The sequence below is a fragment of the Trachemys scripta genome, chromosome 1, assembly GCF_013100865.1.
Source record: "Trachemys scripta elegans isolate TJP31775 chromosome 1, CAS_Tse_1.0, whole genome shotgun sequence".
Lineage (NCBI taxonomy): Eukaryota > Metazoa > Chordata > Testudines > Emydidae > Trachemys > Trachemys scripta.
In genome coordinates, this window is record NC_048298.1 from 302,014,185 (window position 1) to 302,032,999 (window position 18,815).

Sequence of the window (18,815 nt, forward strand, 5' to 3'; positions counted from 1 at the left end):
CCAGCTCTGAAGACCGAGCCACCACCAGCAGCAGCACAGAAGTAAGGATGGCATGGCATGGTATGGTATTGCCACCCTCCCTTCTGCGCTACTGCCTTCAGAGCTGGGCCCTAGGTCAGCAGCCGGATACACATAGGCATCAAATGGACACCACACAGATGTAAGAGGTCTGCCCTTCCAGATTCTTTTGCATCATCAGGATCTAAATTTCATAGCAAAATAGGCAACGCGGGAATTAGCCTCCGTAATACACATGGAAGGACTGCTCTTCCTGCACAGACTTCCATTGACTTTAACTTCACCAATTTTACTTCATTGAGGTTCTGTGCAGGCATAGTAGTCCATCCACATGGATCACAATGCAGGATCAGGGCCCTAGCTAGGGGTGGTCTTTGTTTTGTTATGTTTTTTGCTCCTCCAGACCTCAATCCTGCAAACACTTAGGCGCACACTTGACTTTACTACTCTGATTTTTAAAGTCCCATTGATTTTAAAGATGTAACATTAACTGATTTTAATGGGACTACTCTTTTTATAGTAAAATTAAGCACACTCCTAGGTGTTTGCAGGATTAAGGCCCAGGTTTTATAAGACTGGGTGTCACAGGCAAAAGTACCATCCTGGACAAAAATAAGGTAAAGGAATATTTTAAATGAAGGGGTTTAAAATACTGTAATTCAGTATGGATACAAATTTATTTTAAAAAATCAGTTTTAAAAATTAAATCTTTTTTTATTTATGTTTCTGGTTATTCGCATTTTGTAGTCATTTTTAAAGTAGATATTCTGGACTTTAATTTACTGATTTAGTAGAATTTCAGATTTCGCATAGATTTTTTTTCAGCTAAGAAGCTGAATATTTAAAATGTTCATCTATGTAAAAAAATACAAGTCAGTCTTTTGTTAATGTCTTTATTAATTGTGGGAACAACAAAAGCTCAGATTCAAAATTAGTATGTAAATACCCCCTATTATATTAGCAATCCATATTGCTACGGAGGGTCCTTTAAGACTGTGGAGGGGGAGTCTATCATATTCTGGGGCAGGGAGAGGGTGGGAGGTTCTGCAAACACAGATTTAGGAAACAACAAAAGAGAGAGGAAGTGGGTGGTCCTGGAGTTGCATTTTACGATTTGAAGAGGACGGGGGCAGCTAATAACTCTGTGGAAGCGTCACATCTGGAATCTTGAAGTGTTGGCAGGGCAATGCTCTTCTTTCCCTAGCCAGTGAGAGAGAATCCTAGGAAATGTAGCCCCAGAATTGCTGTGACTTTTTTTGGCCTTCCTATTAGGTAATGCTGGAGAAGGATATAGGAGTTAAGCCACCTCCTTCCCACAGAACTATGACTGGAGCTGCCGATATTCTTTGTACCGGAGACGGTCAGAATTCTACTTGGTTAGAGTACTACACAAACTTCTGATCTCTAGAGAGAGTCTGAAAACTCAGCAGGAACCCTTGGGAGGAAGAAACCCTGGGGGCATTTTGTTTGTGTTTGGACTTGATTACAAGACTGTTGTTTGTTTGGGACTTTGCAACGAGACCTCTGAGGAGAGTGTTAGTTCTCTAGAAAATGTCCATCCCTAAGAAGAGGTGTATTGGTTGTTTTTAAAATAGCTCGATGGACGTAGCCTCTGGTGGACATTCCCTTCCAGTCTATTTAACATCCATAGATAAAGAAAATGGAAATGTTTCAACCAAACTATACCCCCCCCTTCAGGGTTTGCAGTGGCTGGATGTATCCTGGACGATGAAGTTTTAAGGTAATTTTCAGAAACTATCCCATGAGTGCAGGTATATGAGTACGGCTGGACAATGTGATGTTCACAGGGAGTCTATTGTGTGTACTACAAGAAGTGCTGAGAGCGTTGTTAGGACAGCATGATATCTCTGGTCAACCCTATTCATAGGTGTGGCAAATTCCAATTTTTTTTGGTAATTTTGGATAATATTGATTATTTTTAATCACTTCTTCCTTATTTTTATCAATTTAAATTTTCACAACTGTGGGAAATTGAGGGGGCAGGAACAGGACCGGACAATAATTATTTAATGACATTAGAAACTGAGGTTCAAGAAGTTAAAGCTTTATAAGCATTAAAACACAAAATTGTCAACATTGCATCTCAAAACATACAAAGTAAATAAATATTCTTAAATCAAACTCTTAAGTTCTCAAGCAGCATTTTTCTTACTTTGGCATTCTATAAATTTTGATTATTGATGGAAATATTTTTTTAATCAGTTTGTGTGGGTATGGTGAATGCAACATTTACAGACCTACACCAATAAAAATTTAATCCTTCCAAGTAGGGTTGCCAACTTTCTAATGGCACAAAACCGAACACCCTAGCCCCGCCCCTTCCACGAGGCCCTGCCCCCCCACTCACTACATTTCCCCCTCCCTCCCTCACTTTTACTGGTCTGGGGCAGGGTCTTGGGGTGCCAGAGGGGGTGAGGGTTCCGGCTGGGGATGTGAGCTCTGGGGTGGGGTCCGGGGGTGAGGGGTTTGGGGTGCAGGAATTTGGAATGCGTGAGGGGTGCAGGTTGAGGCAGAGGGTTGGGGTGCAGGAGGGGGTGACGGCTCTGATGGGCTGGGGATGAGGGGTTTAGGTTGTGGGAGGGGGCCTCTGGGTTGGGGCAGGGGGTTGGGGTGCAGGGGGGGTGAGGGCTCTGGTCTGGGTGGGCGGGCTCTGGGCTGAGGCCGGGGATGAGGGGTTTGGGGTGCAGGAGGGAGCTCCAGTTTTGGGGGGGGGCTCAGGGCTGGGGCAGGAGCTTGGGGTACAGGAGGGGGTATGGGCTCTGGGCTTGGGGTGCAAGCTCTGGAATGGGGCTGGGGATGAGGGCTTTTGGGTGCAGGAGGGGGCTCTGGCTTGCAGGGGGTGTCTCGGGGCAGGGGGTTGGGGCTTACCTCAGGTGGCTCCCGGTCAGCAGTGCTGTGGGGCTAAGGCAGGCTGCCTGCCTCTCCTGACACCACCTTGTGCATGCCCCAGAAGCGGCCAGCAGGTCTGACACTAGTAGGCGGGGGGGGGGCAGGAGGCTTTGCGCCTGGGGTCCCCACGCCTCAGAGTGGGATCTGCTGGCCGCTTTCAGAGTGCAGTGCAGTGCCAGGACACGTAGGGACTAGCCTGCCTTAGCACTGCAGTACTGCCGACCGGACCTTTGATGGAGCCACCAGGGTCCCTTTTTGACCGGGTGTTCCTGTCGAAAACCGGACACCTGGTCATCCTACCTACCTACCTACTGATCTGAATATTTTATTAGATTTGCTAATGATAGAATCAAAAGGTGCATGAGAGAGAGAGAGAGAGAGAGAATATAAGTGCCATATGATTAGTTTTGTGACTGTGCAGCCAGTGTGGTTGAAAAATTTTATTTTATGTGGTAACAAATGGCTGTTTGGTACATGGTGCAGGCTTTCTGTCAATAGGCTCAGACAGAAGGTATGTCCAAGATTGCGTTGCCTCTATGATTTAAATTGTTTTGCAGCAACCATTTTCTGTTTGTATTTAGCAGCTATGAAGGTGGCTGTTGTTTTGTCATCCTCGTAAAGTAAGGATGAATACCTTCGGAATTTGCCTAGAAGTTTGTTTGGGAGAAGCCCAAGTTCATGAAAATCTTTGAAGAGTATAGATAGGATATTGACTGTTGTTTGCCAAAAGGTAACAAATATTAATTTGAACTGGTGTGTAGAAGAATTACTTCACATATTTAAGCTACTAGCAATGATACTTGTTTCTGTACAGTGGAATTCACATTGAATTGCTGAAGCTGTTGAAGTGTGGAAGAAGCTTGAAAAACTTTTGTGATCAGTCTTTAATACAGTCTAATTTTCTATGCACAACAGAATTGCTTGTTTATAAACAAGCCTCAGAGTTTTACTGCTCTGGATCTTGAGGTTTTTAGTAATATTAAATTTGTGGAGAATTATTTAAAATAGACCAAATATTGCCTAGTTTTTCTTTTGACAAGTGAAGTTATTTTCTTCTTTTTAAAAACAAAATTATAAGAAACTAATTGAGTTCATGTGCCACAAGGATAATTGATTTTCAAACAAAATTCACTTGTTATACTGGAAAGATGAAGAATGTCATGTACATATGAAAGATAGCTGGCATTAACTGACTAGACAGAGTGATCACGTACCACACTACGTTCATTATTGCTATTTGGCAGGTTGCTTAAAGAGTAACAGAAGGTTACATAAAAGTAGAAGATGGAGGAAATGGAAGAGACAGGGAGAGACCAAGACTAAAAGAGCAAAGTGGGCAAGTGCTGGAGTGATGTAGTTTATATAGCCTTGGTAGATGATATTCATAGACTGAGATGTCTTGTAGAAACACCCAGCAGAAAAGGAATTAGGGTGACCAGATGAGATGAAGAAAATATTGGGACACTGTGGGGGGGACAAAAAAACAAAAAAACCCGAGTGCTGCCGGCGGAGCAAAATATTGGGACAAATTGCATCCCGACCAGAGATCGGTCGAGGCGCAGGACAAACAGCTAAAAATCGGGATGGTCCCGATTTTATCGGGACGTCTGGTCACCCTAAAAGGAATTCACCCAGGCCATTTTTCTAGTGAGGCTAATCTCCATGATCAGTGATTGAGACCTCCTGTGTCCATTCGCTTAGGCAGAGTTTCTTGGTGTTCCCAATGGCATAAGAGAACACTCATTTCTAAAAGGGTCCAAAAAAAAAAAAAAAAAAAGACTTTCAATTGAAGTTAGGCACTGTCCTTTATATCTTTGAAAATCTTCCTTAATGGGATCTGGCTGGTGCAATTGTGAGACATATTCACCCAGACCCGTCCCCAGCTCATCAGTGGCCTCTTTTAATAATGCTCATTGCAGAAATACCCAGTACAGTGAAATCTATATGCCATGTGTTTTGGCTTTTGCAACAGATGCCTGCTTAGTACAGTATGATGACAACGGTCATTCACGTAACTCAAAATGTAATTGTTATTGGGGAATTGTCCACAAAACAGGCGGTGCTTTTAGGGGGTCATGCAAGGATAAGTTCTCAACATAACACATTTCAGTATTTATCAGTGCCGTGGAAGAAAATATAAAATCATTGCTGATAAAGTTTTTTGCAGAAGTCCACAAAGTTTGATGGGATGATAAATAATGGGGACAAGTCACTAACACAGAACAATCTGAATAATTTGGTAAGCTGCATGCAGTTAAACAGCATGTGTTTTAATGTGGGCAAATGGAAGGGTGTACATTTAGGAGCAAAGAATGTAGGCCATAATTACAGGATGTATCCTGGAAATCAGGGACTCTGTAAAGTACTTAGGGGTCATTATAAGTAATCAACTGAACATGAGCTTCCAGTGCAGTTCCAGTGGCAAAAAGGCAGGGCCGGCTCCAAGTTTTTTGCCACCTCAAGCAAAAAAAAAAAGTTAGAGTGCCACCCCAAGGAGCCGGAATGCCGCCCCTTGAAAAGTGCTGCCCCAAGCACGTGCTTGGAACGCTGGTGCCTAGAGTCGGCCCTACAAAAAGGTCTAACGCTCTCCTTGGATATAGAAGCAGGGGAATATTGAAGAAGAGTAGGGAGGTGGTATTACCTCTGTATATGACACTGGTGAGACAACTACTGGAATGCAGTGTTCAGTTCTGGTATTAATGCTTTAAAAAGATGTTGGGGAAAGCTAGAGGAAGTTCAGAAAAGAGCTACAAAAATAATTTGTGGTCTGGAAAACCTGCCTTACAATTACAGACTTAAAGAGCTCTATCTCTTCCTTTTCTTTTTCCAGAGAGACAGAGACTTGATCGGTCAGTAAGTACCTACACAGGGACAAGATATCTAATACCAAACTTACTTAAACTACCAGACATAGGCATAAGATCCAGTGTCTGGAAGTTTAAGATCAAATTGGAAACAAGATCCAACTTTTAACAGTCAGGGTAATTTTACCCTTTGAAGAATTTACCAGAGCAAGTAGTCCATTCAGCATCTCTTTATCTACATAGTCTTTAAATTTATATTCAGTGGCTTTCTGAAAGAGATTTAGCCACAAATTATTGAGCTCAGTAGTATTCCCTTACATTCTTACAAGAATAATTTCCTCCACTTATAGGAATTACTTTGGTTTGTATTATGTAGAAGTTCAGTTAGTGCTCATCTCGCCTTAAAATGCATGGATCTGTGCAATCCTCCATTAGGCATTCGTAGTCAATGTACTTTAAATTCTTGTAAGTTTACCAAATAAACCATATTTACCAAATAAACCATAACATTTCACAATGGAGGGCGGGGGGAATTCACAATTTTAAAAAAAAGATTACCTTTCTTGTTGTCTTAGTAGGTTTATTGCAATGCAGTTACTACAGCTGGGTAAGTGCAGGACTCTGGATAACTGCCCATAACACAGTGAGTTAATATGAAAGAAAATGACACAAGGACTGAGATTCTGTTAATTTTTGGTATCAGTAAACATGAATAGCCTGTAAGTGAAGATTTCACTATTAGATCAGGAATTGTTATGTATAAAACACTACACACTAATTAATTATTTTAAGTAGAGACCTAGTTTACAGTGACACTGCTGGAAACAGTAGTTAATGTTACCATTTGTATTTGGAAATGGCTGACACACAGTGGATGGGCAGAGAGCTAATTATATGTAAAATCGTTTATATCATCCCAGGGCGGCTGATATAAGAGGACAGGTGAGACCAGAGATCCCTAAGCATTGATTTAGAAAGTGGCAGCAGATGTCCTGGCATAGCAGTGTTACTACAGTGACAAGCCACAGAGGCTTATCTTGGTATCTGTGTGTCTGTAAGGAAATGCTTTTAGTCTAGTCAACAACTTTTCAGTGGAGACTGTTGTGCCTGAAGATCCCATTCAGTTTTAAATTATGCATGCCCCATAGCAGGTATAAATGAATGTTTTGTATTAGGCTGTTAGAGAGGGAGATGGATGGCTTATAAATTGAGATGTTATTCTGTTTCATGTTCAGCCAAATTGACTTTGATAGCTGAGAGTAGGAGCACAAAGTTATTTGAGTTTTGTGAATGCAAGGAGGAATATCAATGGAAGGTTCCGTTTTTATGTCAGAAAAATCCAAAGGTAGAAAAAGGAGGGAGAGCCTTGCATGTATTTTACTTTGTTTTCTTAGCTTGTTAAAGGTTGATTCTTTTCAGTTTTCATAAAGATTGCAGAAGTTGAAGGGAAGCTTTTCCCATATAAAGAAAAAGGTTGAGGAATTGTAAAACGAGTTAAGTATTTCTATTTAAGATCCTACAAAGTAGCTTATATGGGATGCGTATGGTGTTCTGGAAAGGGGAAGTAGTAGAAATCAGTTACGTTCTTTTATACATTAGTGCTCCCTGTTCTGGGTCCATCTTTTTTTTCCCTCTCCTTCCCTTTAAACCCTCCAGTGGGGCTGAGTAGACTACAGAAATTACTGCAGTGCTACATCATGGAGTCACCTCTGTGTACACCCCTATTGAAGGGCAGAAAAGAGTAGAAGAAAGAAAGACCTAGCTGTCTTCCTCCTCCCTTCATTTATAGCAGAGGGAGCTTTCCTGTTTCACCCTTGATACCTCAAGGGAGCTTCCACTCCCAGTTGCTTTGGAGAAGGTAAGCTCTTTGGGGAAGAGCCCATGTGTGTGGGTGATCTTATATATAAGATCCACTGTTGTATATAAGACCATCATCTCTAATTGAAGGACAAGGTCTCCTTAACACCTTCCATGTCCCTTCTATTATCTTGTGGGAGGGCAGGGATGACACTCTCAGCCCAACAAGCCCTTTTATTTAACTTTGATGGCTCCAGAGCTATCAGCCAGGGAAATACTATATCTGGACCATGCAGTTCCTTTTTACTAGCCAAGAAGGAACCAGCAACCTTGGTTATGACACCTCTCCAATGTCATTCCTATAAGCCTATGTCAAGCTGCAAGGAAAAAGAGGAGCCACTTTTGTGTTGCTTTAATCATTACATGACAGGTGTTGAGAGGGAAGTACCCCCTCAGCATAGAGACCAGACTGTGCCACTGAGTGGCCCCAAAAGTCTGCAGAAGCAACCCCAAGAGGCTGAATTTGAGACCTTTAGAACCAGAGCATATTTTCTACTGTTTGGTATTTGTTAATAAAGTGAACTAAAAAATCAGAAATAAGCATGTATCTTTAAAGGAAATAGCAAATGTCATCTTTAGATGTCTATTGCATTTATTACACATAGTTTTTCTATGTACAGCACAGTATTTATTACAATAACTGTGACATATTAAACTGGAAAAGAGGGGACTGTTGAAATCCAAGAATAAAATATTCAGCGTTATAAAAATAGTGGCTGATGATGTAGGAGGTAATAGTTTGTAGTTAATAGCTGTGCTATTACGCAATATATCTAGTGTTAAAAATACAAAACAGACTTCTTTGAGAGAGACTTTTTAAGCAACAAAAGCAGAGTAATTTTCAAGTGAAATGCTGACTTTCCATGCTGAATTCTTCCATTGTGACTAGATGTTGTAACACAAATGATACATAAGATCAAACTGCCCTGAGATATTTTCATCACCTACGCACAGTTGTGGGAAAATTTTAATATCACTTTTGTGTTTAATCTCCTGTTTTAATAGTAGGGTTTTTTTTAATAAAAAAGTGTGCAGGGAAGGGAAACAGACATTAAATGTTCTTAGACCATTATTTTGTCAGGCCAGGTATAATTGGGTCCTTGATGGGCTGGATGGCCTAGTGGTTAATGCACATTCAGCCTTCGGAGCTGGTAGTAAGGGAGCCCAGGCCTGCCCCCTCCAATGGACTGTGGCCCAGTGCCATAAAAGGTTCAGCAGTGTTTGGCCTCCAAAGGGGCCTTCTGAGCTACCCTCCCTAGTCACTTCCTACTGCTGCTTTCCTTCTTCAGCTTCTGGTCTCAGATAAAAGAAAATGAAAAAGAAACCAAACCGTGAGCCCTAACTGGGCTCAGCATACAGTCCTGTCCCTTCAGGAAGGCTTCTCCAGCCCCTTTGTCAGGAGCCTTCATGCTAGGTCTGCACTCCTCAGACTCCCCTTTCTGCACTGGGTTGCTCCATTTTCAACGCGGTCTCCAGTTGCAGCATGTTCAGGGGTGAAAGTAGCTTACAGGACTTACCGATACTGCCCGAGTTCTGAGGGGGGCGTGGCCTCATCCGGAAGAGGCATGGCCTCAACCAGAAGAAGTGGGGCCTCTCAAGATTTAAAGGCCCCGGGGCACCGGCTGTGGCTGGGAGCCCAGGGCCTTTAAATCAACCTTGGGCTCCCAGCTGCAGAGGTGTCTGGGAGCCCCCGGGGCACAGGGGCAAATTAAAGGGCCCAGGGCTCCAGCCGCCGCGGAGCTCTGAGCCCTTTAAAGCCCCCCCCCGCAACTCCAGCTGCTGGAGCTGCAGGGGGGATTTAAAGGGCTCGGGACTCCCCGCAGCCGCGGGAGCTCCAGGCCTTTTGAATCCCCGCCCGAGCCCTTTGAATCCCCGCCGCGGAAGCTGGTACGGCCCGGCACGGTGTACTGGCTCTTGCTGGTACTCTGTACCGGACCATACCGACTTACTTTCATCTCTGAGCATGTTCTGCAGCAGGGAGGGGCTACCTGTGCCCAGTAGTGTCCTTTAACCCTTTCCCGCCCAGTGTGGAGTTTGTACACTCCATCACACCAGGCTTTACATAATATTGTTAACACACTAGGACAGCATGTACTATAGTGGCTCAGAAATATGCTGTCAGTGATTTACAGCTAATATGCATGAGGTATTATGGTGCTGTTCTTGCTATCTGTGATACATACATGCTCTTGATGTGTCTTTAAAATGCTCATATTACATATCATGATGCTATTTCATTACATGTTCATGAGAACTTGTAGGCCAAGTTTCTGCTTGAAGCTAATTTTAGCATCTGATTTATTATTTTTTGAAAAACACATTAAATACAGATCCTTTACCCATTGGCAGGTGCCACTCTAGTATTTATTTGAACTCTAGCTATTGAGGCTGAACTAGCATCATACAGCGTTATGAGATCAGATGTGTTTACTCGCTTTAAATAAATCAAAGCCTATGTTCTACTCCAGTAGTTACAGAGGGCTCTGGTCCTATTTTAATTACCCACTGGTGTATTCACTTATACCAGCATGCTGACAACCTTTTCCCTTGAAGTTCACTGTCGTCATGTGATATCCTCTTTCTCCATTGGGAACAACAATGTATGTTCTTCTTTTCCTTCATATTGTGCAGGTATGTTTATACTTCTGTCAAAATTCTTAAATGAAAGGGTAAAAATATGTGACTAAAAAAGATTAAGGAAGGGTACTGGCATGCTTTATGTTTGCAGGTTTTGCAATACATCCTCTCTGCTATCTGCCTTTCTGTCTGCAGAGGATTTGTAAGAAATCCTACCTGGGTGTTTCCTATGGTCTGTTCTGCATTTTTGAAGAAATTGTGCTTCAGAGGTTAGACTTAGATTATTTTATTGTATGTTAGAACCAGTGATGTGCATGACAAACAAGAATTACAGGAAATATTTTCAAATGCTGCATGTTTCAAATGCACAAAATATTCAGACAAGAAGTAAAATCTACACAAATCTACTCTGTCTCAAATTAGCTGTTTTATGCCCTTTAATTTCATTTTTTAAAAATCTGTATTTTTGAAGATGCCTTCCTAAATTATTAGGTTCTGCATGTTGTATTTTACAGGTTAATCTTGCTGGACAGTCTGGTCAGTACGCTGAATTTAGATTATAAGAACACGAGACCTTTTTGGTAATTTTCACAAGATATATTTTTTTAAGATCAGAGAATTCTAGCCACTCTGATTTGAAAAATCCAAGTTTCTTTAAAAAAAAATGCGTGTGTGTGTACACACACACAAATATAAATATAAAAATATTTATATTTATAGCCAGGAAAAAGTGGGGGACATGGGAAGGGAAGGAAGGTAATATGCAATAGGAAACAATATGCTTATAATAAGCCATAAGTGGAGGTTAACACACATTCTGGACCAAAATAAAACATCAACTTTCTCCTTTGTCAAGGCTACTTATTTTATTTATAGATCCACGTGATTTGTATTGGGAGTCGGGTAGGGAATTAAGTCTTTAAACATGAGATCGCTTTGGTCTCCTAGGATACATACAGTAATAGTTGTACAGTTATCCATGAGGTTTCACAGTAGTCACCATAGAAATATTGTTAAACTTTAATTTAGTAATTTGAGCTACTTTATGAAGAAAGGTTTTGATTTCATTTGCTTTCTGTCCATTGCAAAATAAGTACAAAAATTTGATGTGAAGAATCTCCTCCTAAAAACTTCACTCAAAATACTGCACAACTAAATTAAAAAGAAAAGTAAATCAAGACATTTTGAAACAAAACTGCATTCCTCTATTATTTAGTTTTCTTTTTTTCTAATTCTGTTCATCTTACAGAACTTCCTGTTAGTAAAAATTACAAGCTAGGAGATAATGAATGGGTATTTTGAAGCAGTCATATTTGATATTTTCAAATGGAGGTCCTTGTAGAAGATAATACTGTTACTCCTTTTGATGCGAACAGCCAAAATTCGGAGTTTTGTGACAAAATTTTTGTGGGTTGTTTCTGTTAAGTGGAGAAATTGATGATGGAGTCAGATATTTCTTTGATGCAATCCTGTTTTATTTACAATTAAAATAAAGTACTGTTTTCCTGGACAAAATAGAAATCAAACAGGATACAGTTTCTTTGCTCCCAGTTCCAAGCTTTTGTCCAGATCGCACTCTTCTCCAAAGCTCTCTTAGCTTTTTCTCGGGGACGTGCTGCAAATGCTCCTCTGGGGCTTCCTTACTGCCTTCTCTGTCTCATTCTGAGGTGCTTCCAGTGCTTCTGTCTCGCACACACAGACACACACCTGTGATCCAATCAATCCCTTGCCCCTGCGTTTATCAGACCAGTGGGAAACCCCTTTGCCCACATGTCCCTGCAACTGCCCAGGCTTGCATGCTGTCTAGTCCTAGTTCGGTGGTTTTCCATTGTTTTAACTATCACTAAATTAAGGAGCATTTTGACATGGAAGAAACTGTAGAAAAATAAAATAGCAAAGAGTGTGTCTGGGAGTTTTAAAATTAGCATTATTTGTTTATTAAACTTAATGTGATACAACAATAATCAGATTAATAATTAATGTGGGACAATACTTTATAGTGAAATCATCACATTTATTGTCTCCAAAAGATAGCCCAAGTGAAATGTATTTGAGCCATCATGTTATTTCTCTATCCTGTTTCCTTTTCCATACAAAACTCCCATTTGAAGTCCAGGAGCCTCAACACAGAATAATTATGAGATCAAGCCTTGAACTGTAACAATCTCACAGACCATGTCATACTCAAATTAAAAATGAAAAAATACTGATTCTATTAATTGGTCTACATGAGAAAGTTGCACTTGTTTAACTGAGATCATTTAAAAAAAAAGCTTTAGTGAAACTAATGCAAAATCGTGTATAGACAATTATATTTTAATAATGCTTTATTTCCTTTTATCTTAAGTCAGAAAGGAATTAACTTAAGCTAAACTGAGATGAAATTCTTCAAAACAAGTATCTACACAGGATTTTGCAATGGTTTAAAATCACGCCCTTTACTTAAACTGGTCTGTGTAGACAGCCCACAAGTCTGTGTATTTCCGATGTTTTCAGTTTTGAAGCTCGGAAATGGAAGTGGCTTGGCTAGAAGTGGCTTTTTAGTACAGTACACTATTCTTCTGTTGTAGAGTATTTCTAATTTGTAGACAAGACCCAAGATCATTCAACTAAAGTACTTTTCAGGATCCCTGGATTTTTTTCCTAACCACAGGTGGAATAAGTTCTCTTCATGGCTGCCTTAGTTGAGTAGTCACTAGAGAGATGGCTGGTTCTCGCACCTTTTTTTTTTTTTTTTTTTTTTTTTTTAATGTCTTCTAATACACTACAACTGGGAGTAAGGTATTCTAGCACAAAGTGTGCTTAGTTATGTTACTGATTAAATGAAATTGTGTATTCTTGATGGACAATGATGGATTTTACGTCTCTAGTTCTTAGATTGTTAATTTTAAAGTGCAATGTTAATTTTTGGTTTCCAGAGCTACTAAAATTCAGGGTTTTTTGTTTTTTACTTTTAAAAGAGTGAAAATCCTTTAAGAACATTTTCAAAAAGTGTTGTTTCTGCTGAACCTTAACTCTGGGTTAACAAAGTTCTGCCTGCAAATTAGTTATTGTAAAGCTGATGACTGACAGTCTATGAGACTGAAATTCTCTGTCTCTCCACAGAACAGAAACAGTTTGGGCAGCAGCAGTGCAGATTTCCTCATACTGCCTGCCAACATGCCTCAAATCTGACCAGGAAGGGGCCACCTAGAAGGGTGAGAATTGAAAATAGTTAATTTTCCATAATCAATTACTATGTGGCTTTTCTGATGAGACTGCCAGCAAGGCTGTTATTTGTGGGTGAATTGTGAGGAAAGGCTCCCCTTGTCCTTTGGGAACTGGAGTGAGACTCATATCACACAAGGTACTGAGTTTCTGTGAGATGGTGGTAACCCTGACTCACTACCAGATCTGGATTTTTGAATAAGTAATATACTGGTGAAAAGCTCCATTCCCATTTCTAATCTGCACAGCATTCATACTGAGATCTTGATAGACATGCAAAATATTACTTTATGTAGGTATCTTATTTGTTACAAAAAGCTTTTGGAACATTTAGCTTGGGATGGGGAGAAAGTTCTATAGACTTTAGAAAGAGAGATGAGTTAGAATTTTATCTTTATGCCAACCTGCCCTGTCAAGAAAAGTTTAAATTTCCAACCCTTGCGTGCACATAGGCAGGTTATTTCCAATTCTAGTGTCCTTTCTTAAAGAACTGCTTTCAGAAGTGTTGTATCCTATAGTACCATGCTTCAAGACCATAACCACGAGTACCCAAAGTAGGTCTGGAAGTTGTGACATAGCCCTTAGGAGCAGGGCAAATAGCATAGGAGGAGTATAGTCCAAAGCATCCTTGTTAGAATCTGCAGTGCCAAATTTAAGCATGCCTAGAAGACCATAGGAGGAAAGGACTGACTGCTTCACCATGTTGTTGACTGTTTTCATCCATTCTCCCTCTGTCATTGGAACATTGACCAAGAATTTCAAATATGCATGCATGAAGTTACGCTTTTTAAATAAGTGGTCTGATTTTTCAAGTGCTGAGGAGCCAGCAGTTCCCAGTGAAGTAAACGGGAGCTGCAGGGTCCTCAGCACTCTTGAAAATCAAGCCATTTATTTAGGAGCTTAAACATGGTTTCAGGCTCCTAACCTTAGGCATCCATTTTTTAACATCTTGGCTTCTGTCTATTTTGGCCGACATTCAATGTAAATGTTATCATAGCATGATACATCCCTCGTTTGCTAACTCTGCAGCTGTAATCCAAATGAGAGCCCCTTGATTTTTCTCAGTTTGATTTTTTTCCATATTTAGTAGTGGGATGAAGTATTTGTCCATATCTGTTGCGTGCATGAACCAGGGTGGGTGAGGTAATATTTTTTTATTGGACCAACTTCTGTTGGTGGCTTTTGAGCTACACAGAGCCCTTCTTCAAGTTTGGAGAAGAACTCTATGTAGCTCAAAAGCTTGTCTCTCTCACCAACCGAAGTTGGTCCAATAAAAAATATTACCTCACCCACCTGAACTCTCTAATATCCCAAGACCAACATGGCTACAACAACACCACTTTTCTGAACCAGTAATTAGTTGAAATTATTTTAGTGTTCTGCATTACTACCTGTTACTCATTTTTGTAATTCTACCTTTCACTTTTTTCTTTGGTTTTCCTAAAACTTGTTACGGCTTCTGTACCTTTGTATCTCCCAGATGCTTTGCATTTTTGTAAGTATGAAATGAAGTCTGACTACTATTTAATTACAAAGTAGCAATTTTCACTTTCATGCTCATGTTCTATTGTTTCTTTAAATTAAAAAAAAAAAAAAAAAAAAAAGCTAGACTTCCAAGAAAAGTGAGCAGAGATGTTGCTGGCATGTAGGACTGATTATTCTTTCCTTCTGTGTCCAGTGTTTTGAAAATTGGGCTTTCATTCCATGTGATCTAGTGGAAACAAGTTGCTTAACATCTGGCCCCAGACTGCCATGCAAGTTTAAGAGTAAACCTAGAATGTGTAACAGAATCTGTTCTGTTAAGTTGCTGTGTTATGGTAACACTGTACATCTTTGCTCATAGTTACACTTGAACCCTCTACTTCAGTGGTTTTCAAACTGTAGGTCACAACCCAGTACTGGGTCACAGAATGGAAGGCTCTGGGTCACAGCGGCTTTGGTCCGCACCGCCGACCGGGCTATTAAAAGTCCAGTCGGCGGTGCTGCCCAGCTAAGGCAGGCTAGTTCCTACCTGTTTTGACACTGTGCTGTGCCCCGGAAGCGGCCAGCAGCAGATCCGGCAACTAGGTGGGGGGTCACGGGGCTCTGCGTGCTGCCCCTACCCTGAGCACCAGCTCCGCACTCCCATTGGCCGGGAACCAGCCAATGGGAGCTGGGGGGCCCGGTAACCGTGGGAGAGAGCTGCGTGGAGCCACTTACGCGCCTCTACCTAGGAACTGGACCTGCCGCTGGCCGTTTCCAGGGCACAGCGCGGTCGCGGTGCCAAGATAGGCAGGAAGCCTGCCTTAGCTGCACCACTGCCTGGGAGCTGCCCGAGGTAAGCCCACGCCCCAACCCCGCACTCCAATCCCCTGCCCCAGCCCTGAGCCCCCTCCTGGACCCCAAACCCCTCATCGCTGGCCCCACCCCAGAGCCTGCACCCCCAGCCCAAAGCCCTGACCCCCTGACCCAGCCCAGAGCCTCCTCCCACACCCTGAACCACTCATTCCCAGCCCCACCCCGCAGCCCTCACCCCAACCCTCTGCCCCAGCCCTGAGCCCCTCCCACACCCCAAACCCCTCATTCCCAGCTCCGTTGTGTCGTGGGCATTAACAATTTTCTTCAACTGGGTCACCAGAAAAAAAGTTTGAAAAACACTGTTCTTCTGTATTTCAGTAACCTCTTACTGAAATACAGAAATACTTTGTTCCCAAGAACACTCTTGTAGGATACAAGGGATGTACTCTACTGGACAAACTTCCCACTCCAGTATATGTACCGTTTAACGCACTGCATACCATTGAGAGAACCTTGCTATTCTGTGGATCCTGATGACCCAAGGATTACTATTTATTTTAATTGCAACCAGCCAAGATGGCAACTGGGAAAGGGACTGGAATAGGATTTTAAGGGTGTGGTAGTAAAAAGCTTTAAGACATAGAATGGATATGGAAATGGATTTAAGAAAAAACGTTTTATCTGACAAATACTCCTTACAAGTCTGTAAGCACATTTCATGGCTATGGAATTAAAGACTGGAGTAAGAAAGTGTATTATGCCCAGTTTTTGACTGATACAAATGCAATGTTATCTTAATTTGTATATTCTTTGTCTCCTTTGGATATATCCCACACAGAGATTTAATTCATGTGTGAATTCTATTCTTAAACTCCTGGATAAAGTGGTTAGGGTAGGTATGTGTGTGTGTGTGTGTGTGTGTGTGTGTGTGTAAAAGAAAGAATGTAAAGAGCTGTTTATCTTTCTAAACACAATTTTTAATTAAAATAAAGTTTTATGGGTGTCTCATAATATTCACTAAATGTAGCAAGTTACTACTGGGTAGATTTATATCACACATGTCTTAGACCTTAGTTCCGCCTGTGATGCTGACACATTGGGCAGTCCAGTTCCTTCACTGATTGCTGTTGCTTTCTAATTGTGGTACTTCTTCCCAGGTGATGCCACCGCATTCAGTAGTCTCTGTCACTGTCTTCTGCCAGTTCCTCCTTAGCCTTGCTCGTTTTCTCTGTTCTTTCTCAGGTATCCAGTTCAAAGCTTACATAACATATCTCCCATCGTCCATACAGTGTACATGTCCCAACCACCTGAGCTTTCTTTCACAAGTTTCAAGTTATTACTGTATAGATTTGTATCACACATGTCTCTGTTTATTTTCAGTGTTGTATTTTTGTCCTTAGAATTTATTTTGCATGCAATAAAGATTTTGACTTAAAACTAGGCAGCATAAGAATTTCCAGTTACTCATAACCAGGACATCCAGTGTTTTCCATGGCATTCTGGATTTAAATTTTGCAGAAAGGTCCATAGTTTCTGCAGCATGCCGCCTGCTAAAACCTGTGACATACTGAAATTTCTGTGGTGCTGTGAAGTGAATAGAAAATCATTCAGAAGAACTAAAAACCAAGGAAAACCTGAGGCTGCATTGTGAATTCCTCATGAGTGGACCCCAGCTCTTGTGCAGGGCCCTGTTGACTTTAGTGAGGCTCTGTGCAGGAGACTTCCATCTGGTGCAGGTTTGGGGCCTAAAGTGGGGCCAGTCCATTGAAACCAATGACAAACCTTGCATTGACTTTAGAGGTGCTGGGTCAGGCTGTTGTCGGGGGATGTCTTGATACAGATTTCTAATTTATTTTTCCTCTCTTGTCTGGTCATGCACTATTTTACTATATGAACTTTGGTTATACCCATTGGCAACGCCCATTTGGTATGTCTTCACTGCAGAGTTAACTCGGGTGATCTGCACTTGGGTGTGAGCACTTCAGTTGATCTAACCCAGGTGTGACCAGCCACCATCTAGGGGTTTGTCTTTACTGCACTGTTAACTCAAATCCCATCCACACATTAAAGCCTCATAACTTCACTGTGTTGGTAATTTTTAACTTGAGTTGACTGATCCACCAGGGGGTGTAGCACAAGTCATTAGCTCTAATACAATCACACTATGCTGCAGACTAAATGGAATCACTCTGTAGTTAATACAGTCATTCTGTGCAACTCAAATGCTAATTTGCAGTTCTTACTTGACGTAGGCTAATTTAAGAATAGATAAGTCTACCATGAAAATATAATGTAAGAAGGTAAATATTTTTAGGAGCTGCCTCCACCCTGGTAATATTTACCGTGCACTGGGAATAGGTAAATAGTCTCCAGATCTCTGGAGAAGCATTCCTTTGTTATGACTGTGTAGGCCAGTTTAAGTGCTTTCTAGTGATGGCCTTTAGCCGGTTGATGCAAGTGACTGAAGCTTCAAGTCCCCTTCTATCCAGGATGCCTTTTGTTCCCTTTCTATAACCCCTCACACTTCTCCCTCATAGCATAAAGTGCCTGGCGCTTTGCGGTCTGAAGTGTTTCTTGGACTTCTCTGAGAATGTTTGGTAACCTGTAATATATTGATTGCCCCTGCCTGTTGGCAGGGAAAAGGCAGTCTATAGCTCTCAGTCAAGGGGCTGAGCCATTTGTAAAAATCTGTCTCCTTGCTTTGTCTCAAGAGTCCATCCTTCACACCAAGAAGAGTGGGCAGAACCAAGAGTTCCCGCCTGTCTGGTTTAGATCTCCTTAGAAATTCTCCATTTTAAATAAGTGTGCTTTTTCATTTGATCATATATTTTACTAGGGTTACCATACGTCCGTTTTTTCCCGGACATGTCTGGCTTTTCGGCAATCAAACCCCCGTCTGGGGGGAATTGCCAAAAAGCCGAACATGTCCGGGAAAAATATCGGCTGGGCACTTCTCCTCCCCGGCTCCAGCTGCTCTGCTCCTCCCCGGCCTCAGACTTCGGCTCTGTTTAAGAGCCAAGCTGCCCGAGCCAGCGCTATCGGCTTCGGGCAGCCCCCGTGCCTCCGGACCCTGCGCCGCCGGAGCAGAGCAGCTGGAGCCGGGGAGGATAAGTGTCCAGCCAGCGGCCAATAGCACGACCACCAATCGGAAGAGCGTCGTGCTAT

The 18,815-nt window shown here is 41.8% G+C and overlaps 1 protein-coding gene across 4 annotated transcripts in view; it reads left to right on the forward strand.

Annotated features, from left to right (window-relative positions):
* Window positions 1-18,815, forward strand: part of LNX2 (ligand of numb-protein X 2) — an 80,201-nt gene that overhangs the window by 17,961 nt on the left and 43,425 nt on the right. For 3 of the 4 annotated variants that reach the window (XM_034758700.1, XM_034758702.1, XM_034758703.1), the window contains exon 2: window positions 13,272-13,363. The exons of the other annotated variant lie outside the window; for it this stretch is intronic. The gene's annotated coding sequence lies outside the window, so the exon portion shown is untranslated. The remainder of the gene's footprint in view (window positions 1-13,271; window positions 13,364-18,815) is intronic. 4 annotated transcript variants of the gene reach the window in all.